Genomic DNA, 25,546 nt, shown 5'->3' with positions numbered 1-25,546 from the left:
CATAGATCCCCTCTTGATATGTGGGAGTTTAAGGGCTCCCTGTTTGGGAGTGCTGACAGGCCCAAGGCACCTCACCCCTCTTTAGGTCACCTGGGGACTCAGGCCTGTCCTCCATTCCCTGGATGGAAGTAGAAGTTATCTTTGAAGATTTCCAGGCAGTAATTAACTGTAGTTTCAGGAGAAGGAAATTTGGTCAGTTTCTATGCAGTGCAAATTGGCCTCCCCTATCTATCTTAGAGGGAGCTTTGTGTTCGGCTCTGTTATTGGGCTCTTTCCTGGAAGCATTGTTTCCTGTTTCAATATAACCGCTTCAAAATAATGTGAAGAGATCAATTGCCACTTGTCAGCTGTAATTTTCTGCCACTGAAAAAAAAGAATGTGCGGAGGAAAGTAAACTATGGGCTGGCTTATTAGCCAAGATGGAGGGAGGCAGGATGCCTGCTGCTGCCTCAGAGGGAGGGTCTACCTGGGCAGAGGTGCCTGGCTCCTGCTGCCCTCCCTGCCTTGAACCCTTCCTTGCACCTTCTCTTGCTAGCCAAATTCCACCCATCCTGCCAGGGCCAGCTCTAGTACCAGACCCAAATGAGAAGACTTCTTGGTCACTCCAGCCCAGAGAGACTGCTCCTTCCTCTCATCTCATTGGTTTATCAAATCCTTAATGCATTTATTCAGCAAATATTGATTGAGCACCTAAGTAAATGTAGGAAAGCTTTGGGCTGCAAGGAATCCAAAACCTCTTTTGCAGGGGTTCAAACAAATAGGTCTTTATTTTCCTCCTATAGCAAGAAGGTGACTTCTGGCTGGGTTAGAGTCAACATCTCAGGAACTCTCTTGAACTTGCCAACGTATTTGTTACTCTTGGTTATCAGGGAGCCACCAGACTTCAGGCATTCTGTGAAGCTTTCTTTGATTAGGAAAACCAGTCTTCCCCAGAGACTGGGCAGGGCTTTTTAAAACAGCATCCTTGAGATATAATTGACATACAACCAACTGCACATATTTAAAGTATACAGTTTGATCAGTTTTGATACACATATGCACACATGAAGCCATCACCACAATCAAAATTCTTTACCTCCACAAAATCTTTTCCAGAATCCCACCCCCAACCCTGCAGATTTTTAAAAATTTTTTTATTTATATTTCATTGGTCAACACTTGATCCTGTGGCCACTCGTGGCTGCAAGGGCAACTAGGAAAGGCAGGGCTTTGATTTCTTTTTCTTTTTTTTAATCTTTATTTTTATTTATTTTTTATTATTATTACACTTTAAGTTTTAGGGTACATGTGCACAATGTGCAGGCTTGTTACATATGTATACATGTGCCGTGTTGGTGTGCTGCACCCATTAACTCGTCATTTAGCATTAGGTATATCTCCTAATGCTGTCCCTCCCCCCTCCTGCCACCCCACAACAGTCCCCGGTGTGTGATGTTCCCCTTCCTGTGTCCATGTGTTCTCATTGTTCAATTCCCACCTATGAGTGAGAACATGCAGTGTTTGGTTTTTTCTCCTTGCAATAGTTTGCTGAGAATAATGGTTTCCAGCTTCATCCATGTCCCTACAAAGGACATGAACTCATCATTTTTAATGGCTGCATAGTATTCCATCGTGTATATGTGCCACATTTTCTTAATCCAGTCTATCATTATTGGACATTTGGGTTGGTTCCAAGTCTTTGCTATTGTGAATAGTGCCACAATAAACATACATGTGCATGTGTCTTTATAGCAGCATGATTTCTAATCCTTTGGGTATATACCCAGTAATGGGATGGCTGGGTCAAACGGTATTTCTAGTTCTAGATCCCAGAGGAATCGCCACACTGACTTCCACGATGGTTGAACTAGTTTACAGTCCCACCAACAGTGTAAAAGCGTTCCTATTTCTCCACATCCTCTCCAGCACCTGTTGTTTCCTGGCTTTTTAATGATTGCCATTCTAACTGGTGTGAGATGGTATCTCATTGTGGTTTTGATTTGCATTTCTCTCATGGCCAGTGATGATGAGCATTTTTTCATTTGATTTTTGGCTGCATAAATGTCTTCTTTTGAGAAGTGTCTGTTCATATCCTTCACCCACTTGTTGATGGGGTTGTTTGTTTTTTTCTTGTAAATTTGTTGGAGTTCATTGTAGATTCTGGATATTAGCCCTTTATCAGATGAGTAGGCTGCAAAATTTTTCTCCCATTCTGTAGGTTGCCTGTTCACTCTGATGGTGGTTTCTTTTGCTGTGCAGAAGCTCTTTAGTTTAATTAGATCCCATTTGTCAGTTTTGTCTTTTGTTGCCATTGCTTTTGGTGTTTTAGCCATGAAGTCCTTGCCCATGCCTATGTCCTGAATGGTATTGCCTAGGTTTTCTTCTAGGGTTTTTATGGTTTTAGGTCTAACATTTAAGTCTTTAATCCATCTTGAATTAATTTTTGTATAAGGTGTAAGGAAGGGATCCAGTTTCAGCTTTCTACATATGGCTAGCCAGTTTTCCCAGCACCGTTTATTAAATAGGGAATCCTTTCCCCATTGCTTGTTTTTCTCAGGTTTGTCAAAGATCAGATAGTTGTAGATATGCGGCATTATTTCTGAGGGCTCTGTTCTGTTCCATTGGTCTGTATCTCTGTTTTGGTACCAGTACCATGCTGTTTTGGTTACTGTAGCCTTGTAGTATAGTTTGAAGTCAGGTAGCGTGATGCCTCCAGCTTTGTTCTTTTGGCTTAGGATTGACTTGGCAATGCGGGCTCTTGTTTGGTTCCATATGAACTTTAAAGTAGTTTTTTCCAATTCTGTGAAGAAACTCATCGGTAGCTTGATGGGGATGGCATTGAATCTATAAATTACCTTGGGCAGTATGGCCATTTTCACGATATTGATTCTTCCTACCCATGAGCATGGAATGTTCTTCCATTTGTTTGTATCCTCTTTTATTTCATTGAGCAGTGGTTTGTAGTTCTCCTTGAAGAGGTCCTTCACATCCCTTGTAAGTTGGATTCCTAGGTGTTTTATTCTCTTTCAAGAAATTGTGAATGGGAGTTCACTCTTGATTTGGCTCTCTGTTTGTCTGTTATTGGTGTTTAAGAATGCTTGTGATTTTTGTACATTGATTTTGTATCCTGAGACTTTGCTGAAGTTGCTTATCAGCTTAAGGAGATTTTGGGCTGAGACAGTGGGGTTTTCTAGATATACAATCATGTCATCTGCAAACAGGGACAATTTGACTTCCTCTTTTCCTAATTGAATGCCTTTTATTTCCTTCTCCTGCCTGATTGCCCTGGCCAGAACTTCCAACACTATATTGAATAGGAGTGGTGAGAGAGGGCATCCCTGTCTTGTGTCAGTTTTCAAAGGGAATGCTTCCAGTTTTTGTCCATTCAGTATGATATTGGCTGTGGGTTTGTCATAGATAGCTCTTATTATTTTGAGATACGTCCCATCAATACCTAATTTATTGAGAGTTTTTAGCATGAAGGTTGTTGAATTTTGTCAAAGGCCTTTTCTGCATCTATTGTGACAATCATGTGGTTTTTGTCTTTGGTTCTGTTTATATGCTGGATTACGTTTATTGATTTGCGTATGTTGAACCAGCCTTGCATCCCAGGGATGAAGCCCACTTGATCATGGTGGATAAGCTTTTTGATGTGTTGCTGGATTCAGTTTGCTAGTATTTTATTGAGGATTTTTGCATCAATGCTCATCAAGGATATTGGTCTAAAATTCTCTTTTTTGGTTGTGTCTCTGCCAGGCTTTGGTATCAGGATGATGCTGGCCTCATAAAATGAGTTAGGGAGGAGTCCCTCTTTTTCTATTGATTGGAATCATTTCAGAAGGAATGGTATCAGCTCCTCCTTGTACCTCTGGTAGAATTCGGCTGTGAATCCATCTGGTCCTGGACTCTTTTTGTTTGGTAAGCTATTAATTATTGCCTCAATTTCAGAGCCTGTTATTGGTCTATTCAGAGATTCAGCTTCTTCCTGGTTTAGTCTTGGGAGGGTGTATGTGTCCAGGAATTTATCCACTTCTTCTAGATTTTCTAGTTTATTTGCATAGAGGTGTTTATAGTATTCTCTGATGGTAGTTTGTATTTCTGTGGGATCAGTGGTGATATCCCCTTTGTCATTTTTTATTGCACCTATTTGATTCTTCTCTATTTTCTTCTTTATTAGTCTTTCTAGTGGTCTATCAATTTTGTTGATCGTTTCAAAAAACCAGCTCCTGGATTCATTGATTTTTTGAAGGGTTTTTTGTGTCTCTATTTCCTTCAGTTCTGCTCCGATCTTAGTTATTTCTTGCCTTCTGCTAGCTTTTGAATGTGTTTGCTCTTGCTTCTCTAGTTCTTTTAATTGTGATGTTAGGGTGTCAATTTTAGATCTTTCCTGCTTTCTCTTGTGGGCATTTAGAGCTATAAATTTCCCTCTACACACTGCTTTGAATGTGTCCCAGAGATTCTGGTATGTTATATCTTTGTTCTTGTTGGTTTCAAAGAACATCTTTATTTCTGCCTTCATTTCGTTATGTACCCAGTAGTCATTCAGGAGCAGGTTGTTCAGTTTCCATGTAGTTGAGTGGTTTTCAGTGAGTTTCTTAACCCTGAGTTCCAGTTTGATTGCACTGTGGTCTGAGAGACAGTTTGTTATCATTTCTGTTCTTTTACATTTGCTGAGGAGTGCTTTACTTCCAACTATGTGGTCAATTTTGGAATAGGTGTGGTGTGGTGCTGAAAAGAATGTATATTCTGTTGATTTGGGGTGGAGAGCTCTGTAGATGTCTATTAGGTTCACTTGGTGCAGAGCTGAGTTCAATTCCTGGATATCCTTGTTAACTTTCTGTCTCGTTGATCTGTCTAATGTTGACAGTGGGGTGTTAAATTCTCCCATTATTATTGTGTGGGAGTCTAAGTCACTTTGTAGGTCATTAAGGACTTGCTTTATGAATCTGGGTGCTCCTGTATTGGGTGCATATATATTTAGGATAGTTAGTTCTTCTTGTTGAATTGATCCCTTTACCATTATGTAATGCCTTCTTTGTCTCTTTTGATCTTTGTTGGTTTAAAGTCTGTTTTATCCGAGACTAGGATTGCAACCCCGCCTTTTTTTGTTTTCCATTTGCTTTGTAAATATTCCTCCATCCCTTTATTTTGAGCCTATGTGTGTCTCTGCATGTGAGATGGGTTTCCTGAATACAGCACACTGATGGGTCTTGACTCTTTATCCAATTTGCCAGTCTGTGCCTTTTAATTGGAGCATTAGCCCATTTACATTTAAGGTTAGTATTGTTATGTGTGAATTTGATCCTAGCATTATGATGTTAGCTGGTTATTTTGCTCATTAGTTGATGCAGTGTCTTCCTAGCCTTGATGGTCTTTACAATTTGGCATGTTTTTGCAGTGGCTGGTACCGGTTGTTCCTTTCCATGTTTAGTGCTTCCTTCAGGAGCTCATTGAGGGCAGGCCTGGTGGTGACAAAATCTCTCAGCATTTGCTTGTCTGTGGAGGATTTTATTTCTCCTTCACTTATGAAGCTTAGTTTGACTGGATATGAAATTCTGGGTTGAAAATTTTTTCTTTAAGAGTGTTGAATATTGGCCCCCACTCTCTTCTGGCTTATAGAGTTTCTGCCGAGAGATCCAATGTTAGTCTGATGGGCTTCCCTTTGTGGGTAACCCGACCTTTCTCTCTGGCTGCCCTTAACATTTTTTCCTTCATTTCAACTTTGGTGAATCTGACAATTTTGTGTCTTGGAGTTGCTCTTCTCGAGGAGTATCTTTGTGGCATTCTCTGCATTTCCTGAATTTGAATGTTGGCCTGCCTTGCTAGATTGGGGAAGTTCTCCTGGATAATATCCTGCAGAGTGTTTTCCAACTTGGTTCCATTCTCCCCGTCACTTTCAGGTACACCAATTAGACATAGATTTGGTCTTTTCACATAGTCCCATATTTCTTGGAGGCTTTGTTCATTTCTTTTTATTCTTTTTTCTCTAAACTTCTCTTCATGCTTCATTTCATTCATTTCATCTTCCATCACTGATACCCTTTCTTGCAGTTGATCGCATCAGTTACTGAGGCTTGCGCATTGGTCACGTAATTCTCATGCTGTGGTTTTCAGCTCCATCAGGTCCTTTAAGGACTTCTCTGCATTTGTTATTCTAGTTATCCATTCGTCTAATTTTTTTTCAAAGTTTTTAACTTCTTTGCCATTGGTTCAAACTTCCTCCTTTAGCTCAGAGTAGCTTGATCTTCTGAAGCCTTCTTCTTTCAACTCGTCAAAGTCGTTCTCCATCCAGCTTTGTTCAGTTGCTAGTGAGGAGCTGCGTTCCTTTGGAGGAGGAGAGGCGCTCTGATTTTTAGAGTTTCCGGTTTTTCTGCTCTGTTTTTTCCCCATCTTTGTGGTTTTATCTACCTTTGGTCTTTGATGATGGTGACGTACAGATGGGTTTTTGGTGTGGATATCCTTTCTGTTTGTTAGTTTTCCTTCTAACAGTCAGGACCTTCAAATGCAGGTCTGTTGGAGTTTGCTGGAGGTCCACTCCAGACCCTGTTTGCCTGGGTATCAGCAGCGGTGACTGCAGAACAGTGGATATTGGTGAACCACAAATGCTACTGGCTGATCGTTCCTCTGGAAGTTTTGTCTCAGAGGAGTACCTGGCCGTGTGAGGTGTCATTCCGCCCCTACTGGGGGGTGCCTCGCAGTTAGGCTACTCGGGGGTCAGGAACCCACTTGAGGAGGCAGTCTGCCCGTTCTCAGATCTCAAGCTGTGTGCTGAGAGAACCACTACTCTCTTCAAAGCTGTCAGACAGGGACATTTAAGTCTGCAGAGGTTATTGCTGTCTTTTGTTTGTCTGTGCCCTGCCCCCAGAGGTGGAGCCTACAGAGGCAGGCAGTCCTCCTTGAGCTCTGGTGGGCTCCACCCCATTCGTTTACCTACTCCCAGGCTTTGTTTACACCCAGGCTTTGTTTACCTACTCAAGCCTGAGCAATGGTGGGCGCCCCTCCCCCAGCCTCGTTGCGCCTTGCAGTTTGATCTCAGACTGCTGTGCTAGCAATGAGCGAGGCTCCGTGGGCGTAGGACCCTCTGAGCCATGTGCAGGATATAATCTCCTGGTGTGCCGTTTGATAAGCCTGTTGGAAAAGCGCAGTATTCGGGTGGGAGTGACCCGATTTTCCAGGTGCCATCTGTCACCCCTTTCTTTGACTAGGAAAGGGAATTCCCTGACCCCTTGCACTTCCCGGGTGAGGCGATGCCTCACCCTGCTGCGGCTCATGCATGGTGCACTGCACCCACTGTCCTGCACCTACTGTCCGGCACTCCCCAGTGAGATGAACCCAGTACCTCAGTTGGAAATGCAGAAATCACCCGTCTTCTGCATTGCTCACGCTGGGAGCTGTAGACTGGAGCTGTTCCTATTCGGCCATCTTCAGGGGTTTGATTTCTAACACATACAGGAAAAGGGGACTGACAGTGAATTTGAGCAGCTATTGAATAGTGTCTCCCAGCCCACAGCTCCAGGATCGGGGAAAGAAGTGTAAGCAGACAGCCTGGCTTCTCTCATCATGCAGTTAGCAGTCAGTACTCTCAGCCACTTAGCTGGCATGACCTGGTTACATCTGGGTTCTGATGCTGTCAGTAAACGGATAGGCTGCCCTCCTCTCTCCCTAAACTGAAAAGAACTGACTCCCTCCCCTGCCCCAGCTGCCCAGAAACTAAGATGAAGAAAGGGAACAAACTCGTTGCATTTATTGTGCCCCTACTGTTTGCTGGGTGTCTCCTGTGTGCCTCCTCGTCACATAGATGCTGTGTGGTATGTGAAGTGTGCATTCTCTCAGCCTTTCTCCACATGTGGGAAATGAGACCCAGAGAGAAGTGGCCTGCCTGAAACGGCACAGCTTGTAAGTCACCAAGCCAGGACTCAAGGCCAGCCTGAGGCCATCCCCTGTGCTTTCTTTTAAAAGAGAGCACAGCACCAGGTTTGGGATAATGTAGGAAAAATGGATTCAAGCTCTGACTCCAACAGGCTCAGAGCGGTGCAGCCAGAAATCCACAAATCTTAGGCCAGAATCCTCTCCTGCTGGTCTCCTGATCCTTGTTCATTCCACCACGTCCAGGACAGGTCATTCTTGGGAATGTGATGTGGGAGGAATGGAAGGGAAGGGGCAGGAAGTAGAAAATCCTGGGGAAAGAAGACTCTACCATTTAGTATAATTTGGAGGTATGAACTAGCTGCAGGACTTTGAGGGCCCTTCAGCACTCTGACCCCACACAGCACCCTTCACTCTCCAACAAAGGAATCCCTCAGAGGCTCCTGGAGGCCGTTTGTGCCAAGGTGGTTCCTGAAACTGCTTCTGGAGAGACAGCAGTGCAGAGAGTTGGAATCAGAGTGGATTCCCTGAGTTGGAATCCTGACTAGCTGTGTGACCTTGGGCAAGCCATGCAACTTCTCTGTGCCTACTTTGTCCATCCGTGAAATGCGGAAGAAGTCCTGTTGCCTCGTAGGTCTGCTGTCCCATGGGAGGTAATGCATTCGTGGCATGTCTGCTTTCTCAGTACAGGTGAGCCATTGCAGTGAACCCTGGTGAGTAAGAACTCCCCCGGTGAATTGGGGAACAGTTCATTCACTGCTGGCTCTTGCTGGTGGTTAAGACACCACTGGTCTCCACAGGTGGCCAGGTCCACATATCCAGGCACCCTCAAGTGACCATCCTAGGGCTCTTACTACTCTGCTGCCCACAAAACCCTATGGCCATTACCTGCCTAGGGAGTCCCACCCCACCTGGGTTTTCTGGTCATGACCAATCAGCAGTCTACAACCCACTTGCTTTAGCCTGAGTCTAAGGACAGTGGCCTAGGCCCTGAGGCCTTTGGGCACAAAAATCAGAAGAGTATAGACATCCCATGAGCTTCGGGACATGTGTATATTGCCAGCAACTGTGCCTGCCCATCCACTGGGGTCTTTTTAGGAAATCCAGGATTCTCAAAGAAGATAAGCCCTTAATAAAGGAAGACAGGTGGAATCTCAATCTCTGAACAGCCTGTGGAAGCAAGAAATTGCCCATGATGGGAATAGTCAAGATACATCAAATGGGGGAAACTTTCCAGGTTGGTAAATCCCACACTTTGCACAAACTAAAATACAGAATGTTGATTGTTTGAAACAGACCAGGTGTTGAGACGGAGAGAGAGAGAGAGAGAGAGAGAGAGAGAGGAGATCCAAGGTCAAAACAAGTTTGAACAGATTCCCTGCTTTCTCAGGGTCTTTACTATGCTAACATGCCATGACTTTTCAATACTGTGGAGCTAGGGGGCGGGAGGGTGTGTGTCAGGTGCAGCAACCCCTTTAGGGGGCCATCTCTCCACACTAGAGTTTGGGGGACACTGATGTCTCATCAGCCTCCAGTCATCAGCCGGCTGGTTGCTGAGTGAGACTAATGAAGGCATGTTCATTCTCTGCCTTCGTTTGCCCCTCTGGATAATGGGGGTGGTCTTCATGGTGGCCAAATTGAGCCCAGGAGCCTGAAGCAGAGCCCTTAATGAGTGCTGCTTGGTGATGAAAGGCCCCCTTAAGCTCCAGCCACCATTATTGCATGATGGAATAAATGTGACCAGCCTAGGAGACGCGTACGAATAAATTTGAATAGCGAGACACAAATGCCACCCTTAACTCCAACGAGCAAATAGAGTTTAATAAAGAGGTAAACTGAGACCGCTTTTATTTATTGCCATGTAAATGTATTTAAAAAGGTATTGGCTTTCTGCAGCTGCAGAGGCCAGTTCCTCTGCAGCCTGGTGCTTTAATGCCTGCCGCTGTTATTAGAGCCATAATGAATGAGCTGCTGTGAGTGCGCTCTTCAGAAGGACCGCAGAGGTACAAGATTAATGAGATGAGAGCATTGAAAGGTACAGACGGCCCCTATTTCCCAGTCGCCGTGCGATGTCTGCAGCAGCACCTCTGGCTTTGTTTGCACCACAGTGGCTGGGAGGCTGCTGCATGGAAACGTCCAGGGAACCTGGCTCAGGGCTGGGAAGGCATACACCTCCCGCCAGCTTTCATCCCTGAGCCCTCTACCTTCTCCCTGTTGGAGGGGCCCCTTTGCCTACCCCCCAGGGCAAGCTTTCCCTGCAGCTGCCTTCCCATTCTGGCTTGGATTTGATCCTGGACCCCCCTACTTCTGTTGGGGTTTTATTTCAACCCCATTACCACCCCCACACAGCCTTCTTTGGGGATGTTGTGGAATCCTCTGATTGGATCCCCAAACCCAGCAGCCACTTCCAGGGTGGGAAATCAACCGTGCTATAGGACAGCTTCTAGGGAAAAGGCGTGGCACTTTTCTTTGCCTGCTAAATCTCCATGGGGCTGTAGCGCAGGGTGACTGCCTAGTAAAGCAAAACGAATCCTGGGGGGTGATAAAGTGTCAATTGGTGAGTTGGAGTTCCCTGAGTCAGGAATTTATAAATTATTTACAGAAAGATTATTTGTAAGCAGGAACAAATCAACTGTGCTGTTTCACAACTACCTTGGAGGTAGATATTAACCCCATTTTATAGATATGGATACAGAGGCTCAAAAGGTAAAACAATATGCCCCATGTCACATGGTCAGGAAGTGCCAGATGAGAGATCCTCCTGTGAAAATCCACTCTTCAGTGGGATTGAAGTCTCTCCTCGGGTGTCAAATGTGATGATGCTCTCTTGGCCGACAAGCAGGGCCTTTGTGCTTATGACTCACACTTCAGACATGGCCTAGGTTGGTTGCAAAAAACTGGGTGCTTGCTAAGAAACAGAGATCACCACCCACTAGGGAGAGAGGGTATAAATAGTGCAGGTGGTGGGGTCTAGCAGAAAGGGCGCAGGAAGGTAGAGGCTGTGTGACCCGGGTGAGTCATTTTACCTCTCTGAGCTTCAGTTTGCTCTTCTATCAAATAAGGATAAAAATAGTACCTATTTTTACCTCTAGAAGGCCTTGTAGACCCCCCCCCCCACCAAATCCAGGGGTCACAGAGGCATAAGTGGAAGCTGACCCAGCTGATGCCTAGGTTGGAGCCCACTCCCAGCCCTCCCGGCCCCACATGAGGGCTAATTAGCACATCTAACTTAATTGCATTTTTTGTGAACAGCAAATCAGATAATGCATGTAAAATACTTTAAGAGTACATGAGAAGTTCAATATGCTCAATAAAAAAGAAATCTGGGTTTGTTCTCTGGGTCAACATGCAGCAAGAACCTTCAACACATGTTTGGAGTACAAAGGAAAAAGCGTTCAGCTCCTTTTGCCAGCCTAAGATGGACTTGGGAATAGGCTGTTTTGGAGATGGGCTGGGAAGTGGAGTAGCTTCTAAGTCCCTGGTTTCTGTCAGGTTCAAGAGATACAGCAGTGACTGAAACAGCCCCAGCATTTGCCTTCCTGAAGCTCACTCTCTAGTAGCATGCACAGTGGGTGTGGGTCAGGGTCAGGGTCAGGTGGTGACAAGGGCTGCAGAGTAAGAGGATGTGGAAGGGCAGGAACCAGGGGCAGGGTGACACTTTAAACGATGTGGTCAAGCACGGCCTCACAGAGGTGACATTTCAGGGATGACCTAGCAAGTTGGGAAGTGAGGCATGTGGACAGCCGGGTGGAGAACTTTCCAGGCATTAAGAAGAGCAAGTGCAAAGGCCCTACTCTGGGGGTGTGCCTGGAGCATTTGAGGGCAGCCAGTGTGGCTGGAGCAAGTGGACAAACAGGGACACCACCAGAGGCAACTCGGAGCAGCCAGGAAGCCAAAGCCGTTAGGCCTTGCAGAGCCCCATCCTGCAGGTACATGGACCCCTCTTCCCTGCAATGGGAGCTAATGGAGAGTGTGGACACTTCTCGGATACACTGGTGGGTAGGCCAAGGTGCGGGACCAGGGCAAGCTCAGGAAACAATGACCACTGCTGTTGGATCAGCAAAGAGGGCACAACAGAGAGCTAGTGGAAGTTGATGCTAGACAGGCTGGCCACAGAGAAGAAGCCTTAGCACCAGGCTGAGAAATTCCTGCTGAATCCTGTAGGCCATATGTTGTCTCAAATGCTTCTGCCCATGGAAGGTTTGGGTGTTGTCAGAGGAAAGGACAGAAGTTCGGGGTCAACATAGACTCTCTGGAGAGAGACAGGAGGGTCTGGACTGGAGCGAGGCGGCAGTGCCTGGGGAGAAGAGCATGCCAGGGTTGTGGAATTGTGCCAGTTTGGTTGTCAGAGACTGGAGATGGAGGAAGGGAAAGGAGAATCCAGGGGTCACAGAGGCAAAAGTGGGAGCTGACCCAGCTGATGCCTAGACTGGAGTCCACCTCCAGCCCTCTCGGCCCCACATTAGGGCTCATTAGCACTTCTTCTAACTTACCAAGAAATTCAATTTCCTACAAAATAACCAGCCGAGTCCCAAGGGAGCCAGAAGGCCTATTCATCACAGCTGGGGTTTCCAAGGACCTCACTGTCTGTCCCATGGATTTCATCCTGTGAAGAAGCTGGCCCACCATGGGAAGAGAGACTAATTGGTATCTCCATAGCTTGGAGTATTTTTTCCACTGGATCTGCAGTTTCTGGGTAAACAGGCATCAAATCAGCATTCGGCATGAACTGAAGGAAAGTTTGCACGCTCGCCATGTGGCTTAAATTAAGTGAGTGGTGCAGTCAGTAAAGCATGTGTGCTAAAAAATAAACATTTAAGATGTCAGGGTTGAAGATACTCTTGTGGCCTTTTAAGGAAGGAGATGTCAATTTCTTTTTTTAAAATTCCAAATAAAAATGTCACTAACAATATTTCTGATATCACTTCACAAGTGTCAGCCCATGCAAGCAATAGTGTGTGTGCATACATACAAGGGTGTGTGTGTGTGACAGAGAGAGAATGAAAAGGCATGTACATACACATGCATAATAGATACGTGGATTTGTGTACGTTGTGATTGTGACAGTGAGTTAGTGGGTATGTGAGTGCATGTGCGTGTGTGTGTGTATGAATGTGAATGTGAGCATTTGAGTGTGTGCCTGTTTATGTATTGTGTGTGAAGGTGTGAGTGTGTGCACATGCACATGGGTGTGTGTATGAGTGGGTGTAAGTGTGGACATGCACGTGTGGGTATATTGCGTGTGCGAAGGTGTGTGTACACATGCACATGTGCATTGTGTAGATGTGTGAGGGTGTGTGTGAGGGCAGGGGCTGCACACCTGTGTCCCTGAGAGTGTGTGCACGCCCTTGTGTGCGTATGTGCACGCCCATATGTGCATGTGTGCCACTCAGGACAGCATGCACACATGGCTGCTCTGTCTCCTAGCAGCCTGCCTATCAGCTCCTCCCTGCATTCTTCCACGGCAGGCCCCAAGGCTGTGGCCAAGAAAGCAATCAGGCATCCCATTTGTATCTTGCCTGTCATCCACCCAAGCAGCGGGCAGGCAGGGGCAAAGGGAAGGTGCCAGCCCTGCTCCTCAGATGCCCAGGCCTCCCCTACAATGGAGGAGGACTTGGCCACACTGGGGGGCTGGCCCCACACTTCTACTGCACTCCCAATTACTGGCACCTTCTGAGTGGCTTATGGAAAAGGCACTGGTTGCCATGAGGAAGATATTCCACTGGAGCATTCCCATTCTCCACAAAAAGAACCTTCCACATATTATACACATTTCTCAATGTGATTATCCCCAGCCCACACACACAGCTTGGAGGATTAAAACATAAAATACAGTCTGCTCCCCACACATGAGACCAACACTACAACTGGCATCATAATAAATAAATGAAGTGGCCTCTCCTCCTCCTTTACCTCTCCTCTCCTTCCTCCTCCTCCCCCCTTCCCTCCTCCTCTCCTCTCCTCTCCCTCCTGCCTGGTTCTCCCTCCTCCCCTCTCCCCTCCACCTCTGCCTGGTGCTGGGCTTGTTTTGCTTCTTGTCTTCTGGATCCCATCAATCCCCTCCTGCCCCTCCCCACACAGCCCACGGCGGGCAGCATCACCGCAAGGGACGTCACCCCATGCTGCTGCTGCCACCATGGAATGAGGGCTTTGTTCAACAAGCCACCCAGGGTTCTGTTTGCTGCCTCTGCCGCAGAGGGTTCACTACACTAAATGCTGGCAGAAGGGCGGAGTGAGGGCGGGAGGAGGGAGGAAGGAAGATTTTATAAGCAAATGGCTTCGTGGATCATTGAAGGGACACTAGGAAGCATCCCGGAGCACCTAAAACCAAATGCCTCAGTGCAAACGGATGGAAGGGCGTCAGCTGTGGAAACTGGAGCTATTGCGAGCAGCTTGGGTTGCTAGGGAACAGCCCTGAGAACGTTTTGTCTTCAGGCTGCAGATCCTGGATCCTCCTGGGATTTCCAGTTCTAGAGCCACTGCCAGCCAGTGGTGCCAGCATCAGCAGGCGATGGGGCTAGGAAATCTGTGCAGCCCCAGGAGGCTGTGGGCCAGGCAGAGGGGCCCCAGGCTGCCTCTGAGATTGAGTGTGCATTAGGGGATAGGTTTGGGGAGCAGCCCATGCTGGTGATTTTCTTTAAACAAAAATGCTGGTGCCCAACTTGGTACAGAAAGCCTGGGAGACAGGGGTTTCAACTTCCTGATAACAGTGCTCCAATTTGGAGCCCAGATCTGGTTAGTTCTGAGCTCAGCAACCCTGCCCTGTGCACACTGTCCCCTCACATTCCTTCCTCTGGGCTTTCTCTCCACCAGCCCAGCCCCAGGACCATTCTCTTAAGAGCTCTTGTCAGCCCAACCGACTTGACCTCAGCTCTTTGGGGAGCAGGGGACTCTTTTTTTTTTTTTTTTGAGACCAAGTTTCACTCTTGTCACCCAGCCTGGAGTGCAGCGGTGCAATCTTGTCTCACTGCAACCTCCGCCTCCCAGGTTCAAGTGATTCTCCTGCCTCAGGCTCCCACATATCTGGGACTACAGGCACTGGCCACCACACCCAGCTAATTTTTGTATTTTTAGTAGAGATGGTGTTTCACCATGTTGGCCAGGCTGGTCTCGAACTCCTGACCCCAGGTGATCCTCCCACCTCGACCTCCCAAAGTGCTCAGATTACAGATGTGAGCCACCATGCCTGACTATGGCACCTTTGATAGTACTTATACGCCAGTTAAATAATAAGTGATGTGCAGTGGTTCTTGTCTGTACACATTAATTAGGCTGTGCGGGGAGGGACAAGGGCTGGTTCTGTTCTCATTGTTTCACTAGCTATGGATAGTTCTAGGTTTTGGCTCAGAGTCCAGTTTTTGTTAAGGTGCTGATGGAACACTTGCCAATGGCCTGGTTCAGTGCTGAATAGGAAGAAGAGCTGGCCAACTTGAGTTATTACATCTCTGCCACTCAAGATGATGTCAGGTAAGCTGTTGACTCCAGCTGATCCTCAGTTTTTCTATCTGTAAAATGGGCTCATGATTAGCTAAAATAGCGTGCAGAAATTACAGAGCACAGTAGATGTTCCCACCCCTTGCAGCCTGGGCCCCAGGGCTGTTTAGAAACCCCATGAGTGGTGCTGATATGTTTCACGCACTGCTATCCTGCTCACCTATCTTCTGCCCCACCAGGCCCCACCCTCAAGCCTTCAAGCCCAGGAACCTGCCTAGACTGTCCATTCTGAACTTGGGCCAGATCTTAACCTGCTGGTAAATCACTGGCTGAGGGTTTAGACTTTCAAGGAATTTGAGGTTGTTTTCCCTGCCTTATTGCAACCCAGTGTCTGGCTGCTGAGACCAGAGGCTTGGACCACCCAAGGGATGCCTTGCCTAACAGTGCTGGCCTGAGATTTTGTTATGTACACTTGCTTTTGTGGCAGTGGCACCAAAGCTATGCTGGACACAATTTCCCCTCCAGCACTGTCCAGAAGACCAGAATGCAGAGTCATTTTTTCAGCTCCTTCTTGCAATCTCTGTAGTCTTTTTTGTATGAAAGGAAGGGACATAGGAAAGCAAATTATCAGCTAGGTACCTACTGTGCTCCTGGCTCAGGGCCTGGCACGTAGAGCTGCCCCAAAATATTGATTAAGAAAAGAGTAGACACCTTTAGGCCGTAATTTCATCTAAGACTCTTGGTAAACCAAAGAGGTGAATTAGCAGCCCCACTCTGCAGATGGGAAAACTAAGATTCAGGGAGGTAAGCTGTCTTGCTCACAGTGTACAGTCAGCTCCTGGGGCTGAAATCTAGGCCACGGTGACCCTTGAGTTCTGATCACTCCTATGGGTGTCCTCATCACACTGGGCTGTTTCCCTGGCACCAAGGTGACACAGGGGTCAGGACATGTAGTTTTGGGACATCTGCCAAATGGCCCAGCCTAAGGGCCTGATCAGGACTGGGATTGCCAGGATTGGAGCTTTTCTCAGCCATGTTTGATATTGTCAACAAATCCAGGGAGGACCGGCAGGGTAGAGTGGGTAGATGGAAGATGGAGTGGGAAGTAAGAGGTAGGGAGGAAAGGTACAGCCTCAGGTCAGCTGGCCTGATTCAAAGGGTCAGTCAGAGAGGGCAAGACCACTCCAGCCATTCTGAGACTACAGGGAGGTTTGAAAGCCAGGCCAGCTGGACAACAGCATAGAGTGCCAATCTATGAGGAGCCCTAAGCCATCCCTGGGAATGCAACAAGATACAGGAAATACTGCTCCCTGGACTTCTTCCTGAGGCTAGCGCCTGTGGTTTGGGAAGATAACTTTGAGCACCTGTGAGCAGTGGGGAGTTGGTGCAGAGAGAGCCCCCAAGGTAGGCCCGTGTAGTCACATATCCTCGCTCCCCTGCCTTCTAAGGAGGGCCAGCACAGCATTAGCAGCAGAACTTATGACTGCTAAGGGGAGTGTGCACGTTTGGACCAGAGCTGAAAACGAGGCAAGAGAGTTCCAAAAACTAATGCAACCTCTGTCTTCTTCCTCTGCATTCTCTGCCCTACAGAGTTCTGCCTTGCCTCCAAATGCCCATTAGGTCAATATTTGAAAAGCACTGGTGTGAAATTACACTACTTATGATCTGCCTGGATTTCTCAATTGGCTCAGGGAGGTGTTTGGGGAATCAGGCTTCCATAGGATCGGTCACCCCCAGACTCCCTCGCATATTCAACCTCTGCCTATGAGACACTTAAGGTTATAGTAAATAGATGTCACAAAGGTCTGTGGCCAACCCACAATATCTGGGGCGTCAACACACAAGGGAACAGAGGGATAGACCTCAAACCAGGGCCCAGCTTCTGCTGCTGGTAATATAGGTGACAGCCCAGCCAGGTGGTAAAATTTATACAATGAGCTGTCCCAGAAAAACAAAAAGGCTGGATTCGTAGCATTTGCCAATTTCTGTGGTGTAAACACTTTCACTATTGGGCTTTATGTTGCTGACTATGGAGTTGAAAGAAGTGCTCTCACAAATCTGTATGAGCCAGCCCCATCACACATCTGCAACAGGACTGGGTCCTGTCCCCACTACCTGGAGGGAAACTAGAGAGAAAGAGGGAGACACAGACATGGAGAGAAAGAAGGAGAGAAAAACAGACAAGTACACTCTGCTGGGAAGATGTACATCTGAAAATGAGTTGTTAAAACGGTATAAAAAATTTTTAAACCCAACTTCATTAGGAGATAGAGGTGAGTTGGTGATAAAGCATTGTAGCCTTCAATTCCAACTTCAATTTCAAGCTTTATTTGCTTAAGGAAGCTTGGAGAAGAAACACTGTGCAAGGTGCGTGTGCATATTTGTGTCTGTGCACACTTGCACACATAGGTGTGGGGCACTGTGTTCTGCAGGAAAACTTGGTATTTGACTTCTACAGAGAGGGCTTGCTTTTATTGACCTGCACGAAGCCTCCCTGCTCAGGGGTGAGAGGCATATCAGAATGGGTCCAGGCAGCAAGCTCTCTACCAAGCACCTAGAACCCTATGCTACCTTTTTGCATAGGCAATTTATACAAGCGTCTTCTGCACGACCCATGAGGAGGGCTGCATAGTCCATGGGTGTGTCCTCTTTGAGGAGCAGAGGTCAGCTCCCCCACCTGACCCAGACTTCTCCCCTGCCCCACTGGGTCCCCACTTGGGGACTTTGAATAAGGAAGAGAGTCCCAAGCCCTAACTGCCACACTGGGGACCAGCTCAGAATTTTCTAGTGACCTGTAGCAAGACCCTCTGATGCATCCTTCACAGCTGAGGGGATAGGAGAGTTTTCAAGGCCTAGCTCCAGTGCAACCTTCCAGGATTCTACCTCCTCAACTCTCAGATCTCTTATCTGTGCCCCTCCCTTTCTCCTCGTTAAAGATGGAGCCTATATCTGAGTCTTCTCCACATCCATCACACTCACCAATGAAGAATGAGCAATGTGTCAGCAGGGAGATCAGCTGATTCAAACATCCCACGTGCAGATGGGAAAATTGAGGGCCATGGCTGCTCCCTTCCTCACACCCTATTTTAGACCCTACAGTTTCCCCAAGTGTTTTAACTCCTTCTGGGTCCTGGATGCTTGTTTACCTAGAATGCCCTTCTTCCTCTTGTCTATCTGGCAGGTTCCTGTACACCCATCAAAACCAATCCCAACAATCCCCTCCTCTGTGAAGTCTTCACTGATCTACTCCTCTCCCTAACCTCCTGCCAGTAGAGTGATTTCTCATCCTCTGGGTCCCAAGTCACTTAGCACCCACCTTTGCAGATGACCCCGAGACGTGAACTGCAATACTGCATCTCTGTCCACGCTGAGGTATCCCTCTGGGAGGACTGTGCCTGAGCCTGGAAAGAATGGTCCTGGAGCCCTGGGATGGGGGAGTCAGGGGAGAAGCAGGCTGGACTTCTGAATCCCAGATTTTATGTGCTGCCTGGAGTTGTTCCTCTCTCCACCAGTCTTCCCTAAGCACCTCACTCCTCGATACAACACACATACCTGGTAGGGTCTGAGGAGGAAGGAGGGTGAGCTAGTTTAACTTGGGACCTCCTGGGTAGGACCTTCTAGCTGGAACCTAGAATTGGAATCTTCCTGATTTTACCCTTCACCTTCACAGTCTTTTCAGTTTAATTCTTTAAGAGAATAAAGGTTGGAATATGAGTTTATGGAAAAAAATGGAAATGTGGACCTCATAAAAATGAAACCTTCTCCTTATCAAGAGACACTACGAAAAGCCTGAAAAGCCAAGCCATGGAGCAGGAGAAAGCATTCACAATAAGCATATCTGACAAAGGCCTTCTATCTAGAATATATAAAGGACTCTTCCAAATCAATGAGAAATGATAGCCCACAGAAAAAAATGGGCAAAGGATTATAATAAACACTTCAGAAAACAGTGTATTTAAATGGCCAATAAACATAAGGGGCTCACTTTCAATAGTCGTTAGAGAAATGTGATATAACCCCACAATAAGATACACCTGTTTGAATGACTAAAATTCAAATGGCTGACAATACCAAGTGTTGACAAGGATGTGCAGCAACCAGAATGCTTATACACCACTGTTGGAAGTATAAAGTGTCCAAGAAACTTGACAAATTGTCAGTATCTACTAAAGTGGAACACATGTGTACTATATAAATCAACAGTTCCACTCGTATGAATCAACACAGTGTAAATGTATACCTTGTTCACCAAAAATGTGCAAGAATGTTCACAGCTACATCATTCATAATAGCTAAAAAGAGAAAACAACCAAAATGCACACCAATGGGAGAATGGATACAGAAAAAATGGAATTCTGTATACCAGTGGAAATGAACAAATCCCTTCTCTACACAGAAACACAGATGAATCTCAGAACTGTAATGCTGAGCCAAGAAATTAGATATAGGCTGGGCATGTTGGCTCACTCACACCTGTAATCCCAGCTCTTTGGGAGGCCGAGGCAGGAGGATCACTTGAGGTCAGGAGTTTGAGACTAGACAGGCCAACATGGTGAAACCCTATCTCTACTAAAAAATACAAAAATTAGCCAGGCATGGTGGTGCACACTTGTAATCCCAGCTACTCGGGAAGCTGAGGCAGGAGAATCACTTGAACCTGGGAGGCAGAGGCTGCAGTGAGCCAAGATCATGCCACTCCACTCCAGCCTGGGCAACAGATGGAGGTTCAGTCAAAAAAAAAAAAAAAAAAAGAAAGAAAGAAAGAAACAAACAAGATACGAAGAATACATCCAGTGTGATCTCATGTAAATAAAGTCCCAAAACAAGCAAAACTGAAAAAGCTCAAAGAAAGAAGATAACCTTAAGAAAATAATAGCTGGGATGAAATAGACTCTCTCTTTCTCTATATGTGTATTTGTGTGTGGGGTGTGTGTGTGTGTATAAGTATATACAATTTTCTGAACTATTTGAGAATTTGAGAACTCCTGACCCTTTACACCTAAATATTTCAGTATATATCTAAATATTTTAATGTTTATTTTCTAAGACAACTGTGTCTTATATAACCACAGTTCAGTGATCAAAATCAGAAAATGTAACATTAATATAATAATACGATCTAACCCACAGCCCATATTCTAATTTCATCAATTGTCCCAATAATGTTAGTGATACCCATTTTTTTCCCAGTTGTGGATCCAGTCCAAGTTCAGTCCAGGTTTATGCATTGCATTCCATTGTCACATCTTTTATTCTCTTTTGATCTGGAACAGTTCCTTAGTCTTCCTTTTTGTTTCTTGACCTTGACATTTCTGGGGACAGGTCAGCTGCTTTGTAAGAGGTGCCTCAGTTGAGTTCCTCTGGTCATTTCTCAAGGTGGGGTTCGAGCTTCACGTCGGTGGCAGGAGGGAATCCTACTGCAGTTTTGCTGTGTCCTTCTAAGTTCTCTCATTGCAGGGCACGTCATGCAGGTCTGTCCTGATGTTGGCCCTGTTTGCTTTGACCCCTTAGTTAGGGTGGTGTCTGCTTGGCCTCTCCACTGTGAAATCACTATTTCTCCCTTTGTGCTGAGTAAGTTACTGGTAAGGAGAGACTCGTAGACTAACAACGTGTCCTCCTGAGCACCTGCTGTGTGCCTGGCTCTGTGTGGGGAACAGAGGCCAATGGTTTGCCAGGTAGGCACAGCCACATCTCTCACAGGCTTAGCCCACAGAGTGAACCCATAGAAAACAGTGATTGCAGAACCAACTCGGTGCCAGGAACTGTACTCAATGAGCCCAGTGCATAAGCTCATTTAAACCTGACCGCAACCCTGATAGGAGAAAACTGAATGAATATGTTACTTGCCTACAGTCAGATGTTTCAGAAATAGCAATAATAATAACAACAATAATAATAATGGCTAACATCCTTTTAGCACTTATTTCCTATTGCCAGGCTCTGTTTTCAGTGCTTTACATGAACTTCTATTTTATAGAAATTATTTCTACCTGGACCTGCCAGAGGAGAAATCCAAGGCACAGAAGTCAGTCATTTGCCACGCCACACAGCTGGTAATTAGGATTTGCATCCAGGCAGTCTGTCCCCAAGGCCACCTTCTTAGCCACTCCTTCATATAATCTTTCTAAGGTGATGCCAATGGGGCGGGGGGTGGGAAGGGGGTGGGGGTGGGGGGAGGGGTGGGGGTACACTCACCTGAGTTAGTGTTTCTGGCCTGTTTTTACCTTTGTTTCAAGAACATGTTCCTTGGACCCATTCAAGCCTGCTGTGGCACACTGAGAAGAGTTTGCGCCTGGACCAGAGGAAAACACAGAGGAGAGGTACATGGGGGACAGGTAGGAGGTGGCACCAGCAGGGACCAGTGAGGGTGCCCCAGGAGGGAGCAGCAAGGCTGTCCCCACCACCTACAGCCCTTCCCCATAGCACACTTCCCCTGCACTGGACTCCAGGACCTCATCCCTGACCAGTGCAGGAAACAGCCTTGTGTCTAGAAGGAACTCCTTGCCCTTCATCTCGGACTCTTCCAATGAGCTCTTGGGTTCTACTGAAAGCCCCTGGGTCACAGTGCCAATTCTGCGACACTCACTACTGTCCTGTTTGCACCACCCACGCCTGCAACCATCAACACCATCACCCTAATTTCTCCTGGTCACCGGCCTTTTAGCATCATTAGGCTGAACATAGGGAAGGCTGTGTTTACAGCTTGGCATGAAGGGAGAACACGCCGATCTCTGTTGCCAGGCTACAAATGACTCTTTCCCCCCACCTATAAGAGAGAAATAACGATTAAAAAATACTCCGTTGCTTGGCAGGCATCTTGGTGGCTTAGCTGTGAATATTCTGGGGCCAGGAGGGACTCTGCCTTTTACAGAACCTGCTGCTTCTCTGGGCTCCTTTGGTTTTGGACCTGTGCTTCATCCATTTTATGAAAGAAAAGGTGCTGACCTGTGATCAATGCAGAAAGCAACATGCTTTTTTTTTTCTTTTCAGGGATACACAACCCCTTGATTATTTGATTCCTCTCCTTGAATGGAGGAGACAGAGTTCTCAAAGGACCAGAGGCAGCAGTATTCCAAGGGGCAGAGCTAAGGTCAAGTACAGAGAAGGAAGGGGACATTCCAGGCAAGAAGGCAGAGGGTCACAAATGGAAGACAGCAGCAACTGGCTGAGAAGTGGGGACTGGGAAGCAAGAGGAAAAAGACTTCAACCTGGAGGCTGGCGAGCCCTGCCAAAGAGCCTGAACCTGTTCTGATTGCTGCCTCTTCCCTGAAGCTAGGCAAGATTTTCAGGTATAAATGCCCAGGGCCTGGTTGCACCCCAGTTTGGCTCTGCTAAAGGTGAAGGCTGGCTCACTTATGTCTGAGACATTCGTCTGAGCACACATGGCCACAGCATGAGAAGAGTGGTCCATGTGGGCTGGGAAGCCCTATGTGTCCTGGATCTCTGAATGTTTTGTAAAACTCTTGTTATTTTTGATAAAAATAACATGTTCAATGTGTGTTCATCTGTGTACCTCTATAAGACTTTTCCTACAAATGTATTTAGAACCATTTTCTAAAATAGTCTTTGTCAGACTACATATGCCTTTTGTTACTGTTGTTTGGGTTTGCCTGATGGGTGAAGACTTTAACATTCATTCAAACCCCAAAAGGAGGAGGCATAGGCATCTTGGCACAGGATCCCATCCTATAAAAACCCTAAGAGTTGGGGTAGTTATTATTTTCCCCCTTTAACAAATGAGGAAACAGAAGCTCAGAGCATTTACAGCTCTCTGTAAGGTCACGCAGCTAATAGGTGGTAGAAATAGCGTCAAGCCTGGGCCTAGGAGAGCCCAACAATTATGTATTTGCCCTGACATAAAATCGCCTCGATGAGAAACCTACAGAGCATTTCCACAGGCTTCCCCAACCCCTGAGCACAGGAAGTAGAATTCCTTTAGCTTTTCTTTTTCTTGCTTTCTTGTCTTTGTTCTGCAGCCATTTTCTTCTCACAAAGTGTGTTTCCCAGCACAAAAAAGCCTGGCTTTCCCGGAGCGGCACCCACTTTCTGAAGAGTTTACTTGCATTGGGCGTCGGAGTTTAGGATAACTCCATTCAAGGCAGATTTCTCTCCCAGAGAAAGCAACCTGATGAATCAGAAGCGATGTTGTGGCAAATGCTATCAGATGCCCTGCCACCCTGCTTCAGCAGAGGAGGAAGCTTCTGCTCTAGTCCGCACCATCCTGCAATCAATCAGGACAACCTGTGCGAACGCAAAGGCGAGATGAGTAATCAGCACCATTGCTTTGCCCCAGACAAAGTCCCTCCATCAGGTTTTCCAGCTTGATGTGGACCTCACTACACAAACTGTGATGCCTTCTGGGTCAGCAGAAACCTATGTTTGGCACGCCCATGTGTGTTGTTCAGAAAACTGTGCAAATCTCTCACACTAATCCCCCATGAGTTGATGGATGTGGTCACTGACAGTTAATTCACTCTTAGACATGGGGAATGCATGTAAATCAATGGTCTTAGCTGTTATTTTAAAATGTGTATTATCGCATTCCCATGGCACGGGGTCTTATGAACAGAAGGTTTAGCCAGACAGGTAGAAAAATTGTTGGGCACATTCCCCCACACTGGACTCCAGGACCTCACCCCCAATTCTTTGTTGAAATGCGTTTTCAAAGAGATAAGTTGGCTTTGATATTGAAGTTAAGTTTCCCCTGAGTCAAGGGTTTATTCACTCATCCTTTGAACAAATATTTAGTGAGAACCATGTACTATACCAGAGCATTGCTAGACATTGGGGAGGCAGCAATGAAGAAGACATAGCTTTACCTCCTGTGGAGCTGGCATTCGAGACCCATTCTAAGGTAGAGAGTCTGTTGACATCACTCTCAGGAGAAAATCAAATGCTTGAGAGCTGGTTGATTTTTCCCATGGATGAACAGATCCCAGCACCCACGATATGAGTTTATCACTTCCCAGAAATCAGCCTTGTAACTTGTTGTCAGTCAGGGGAAAATGTCACTGTGGAAAGAAACAGATGACCATAAGAGGGGTACCCAGTGTGTGTTGTTGGGACGGCCCCGGAGAGGGAGGTGGCTGGAGGGTACAGGTGCAGCTAACTTGATGTGAGGTCCAGGTGAGTCAACTTGAATTCCAGGCCTTCCACGTCCTGGTGGTGTGAACTGGGACCTTGCTCTGCTCAATGTTATCTTCCGAGCCTCAGTTTCATCAGCCATAAATTTGGGGCAATACTGTCATTCCCATAGGATCGTTGTTAGAACACAATAAGAGACCTTATCCCAATCACCTGGCATGAAGCACAGCCTCTGCACACACTGATCTCCTTGGACCTTCTCCTTTTAAGGTTTTTCCTTGGCTGGGGCAGTTTCACTCATGTTGCCCGTGACAACAGCTTACATGCCTCCAACTTCCTTCTCCCCAAAGAGCCTGGGACACTCTGGAGAGCGGCTGCTTCCTTTAACCCCAATGACAATATACTTTTTCCTCCAATCTGGTTCAGTTATGAGAATGACAGGGGGTACTGTTGATAATCACACCCAAAAACCAGGCGTAAACCAGGACTATGTAAGCCAGCAGGGACATATGGTCACCCTTCCGCTGCTGGTCTTGTCAGCTGTGAGGGTGGGTAGAGAACAGACAGCAAAACCCTCCTTCCTGGAATTCTAGCCTCACAGCACAGCCAGAAAAAACAGCTTGATAACCCTCTGGTGCACAGAATTACAAGAGGGCTGCTTCCCCCTACCTCCCACCCCCCCCCACCCCCCCCCCCCCCCCCCCCCCAGTACACAAGATCTCTATGATCTCCTTTCTTTCTAAAAGAGAACCTGCGAATATGTTGGGCTCTTACTTCTACAATTAGGCCATATTTGGCTAAAGTGAATGGATTTTTTTGTGTAATTAAAGTCCCAAACCAGTTGACTTTGTGTTATTCAAAAGAGAGATAATCCTAGATGGGCCTGGCTAAAGCAAGTGTAGGTGCTTGCTAGAAGGACTTGGCCCTTCCTGAAAGAGGACGTGAGTAAGAAGGAAGAGGTTGGCTGCTCTGTTGGGAGAGAGACATGAGACTAGAATCTGATGGCAGCTTCTAGGAGGTGAGAGAGATCCCTGGCCAGCTGCCAGCAAGGAAATGGAAACCTCACTTCCAGAGTTGCAAGCAGATTTTTTCCAACAGCCTAAGGGAAGCAAATCTCTCCCAAGTTGAGCCTCCAGGGGAGAATGCAGCCTGGCTGACACCTTGATTTCAGCCTTATGAGACC

The 25,546-nt window shown here is 46.6% G+C and overlaps 1 long non-coding RNA gene across 1 annotated transcript in view; it reads right to left on the bottom strand.

Moving 5' to 3' along the window:
• Window positions 1-21,463: 21,463 nt before the first annotated feature.
• Window positions 21,464-25,546, bottom strand: part of LOC109028432 (uncharacterized) — a 47,563-nt gene continuing 43,480 nt past the window's right edge. Inside the window, exons 2-3 of the long non-coding RNA XR_002007475.3 lie at window positions 24,099-24,290; window positions 21,464-23,520 (exon numbers count right to left, since the gene is read on the bottom strand). This is a non-coding gene — a long non-coding RNA (uncharacterized lncRNA). The remainder of the gene's footprint in view (window positions 23,521-24,098; window positions 24,291-25,546) is intronic.

This window comes from Gorilla gorilla, chromosome 8 (genome assembly GCF_029281585.2).
Source record: "Gorilla gorilla gorilla isolate KB3781 chromosome 8, NHGRI_mGorGor1-v2.1_pri, whole genome shotgun sequence".
In the NCBI taxonomy this organism is placed as follows: Eukaryota; Metazoa; Chordata; class Mammalia; order Primates; family Hominidae; genus Gorilla; species Gorilla gorilla.
This window is presented reverse-complemented; position numbering and strand designations above follow the sequence as displayed.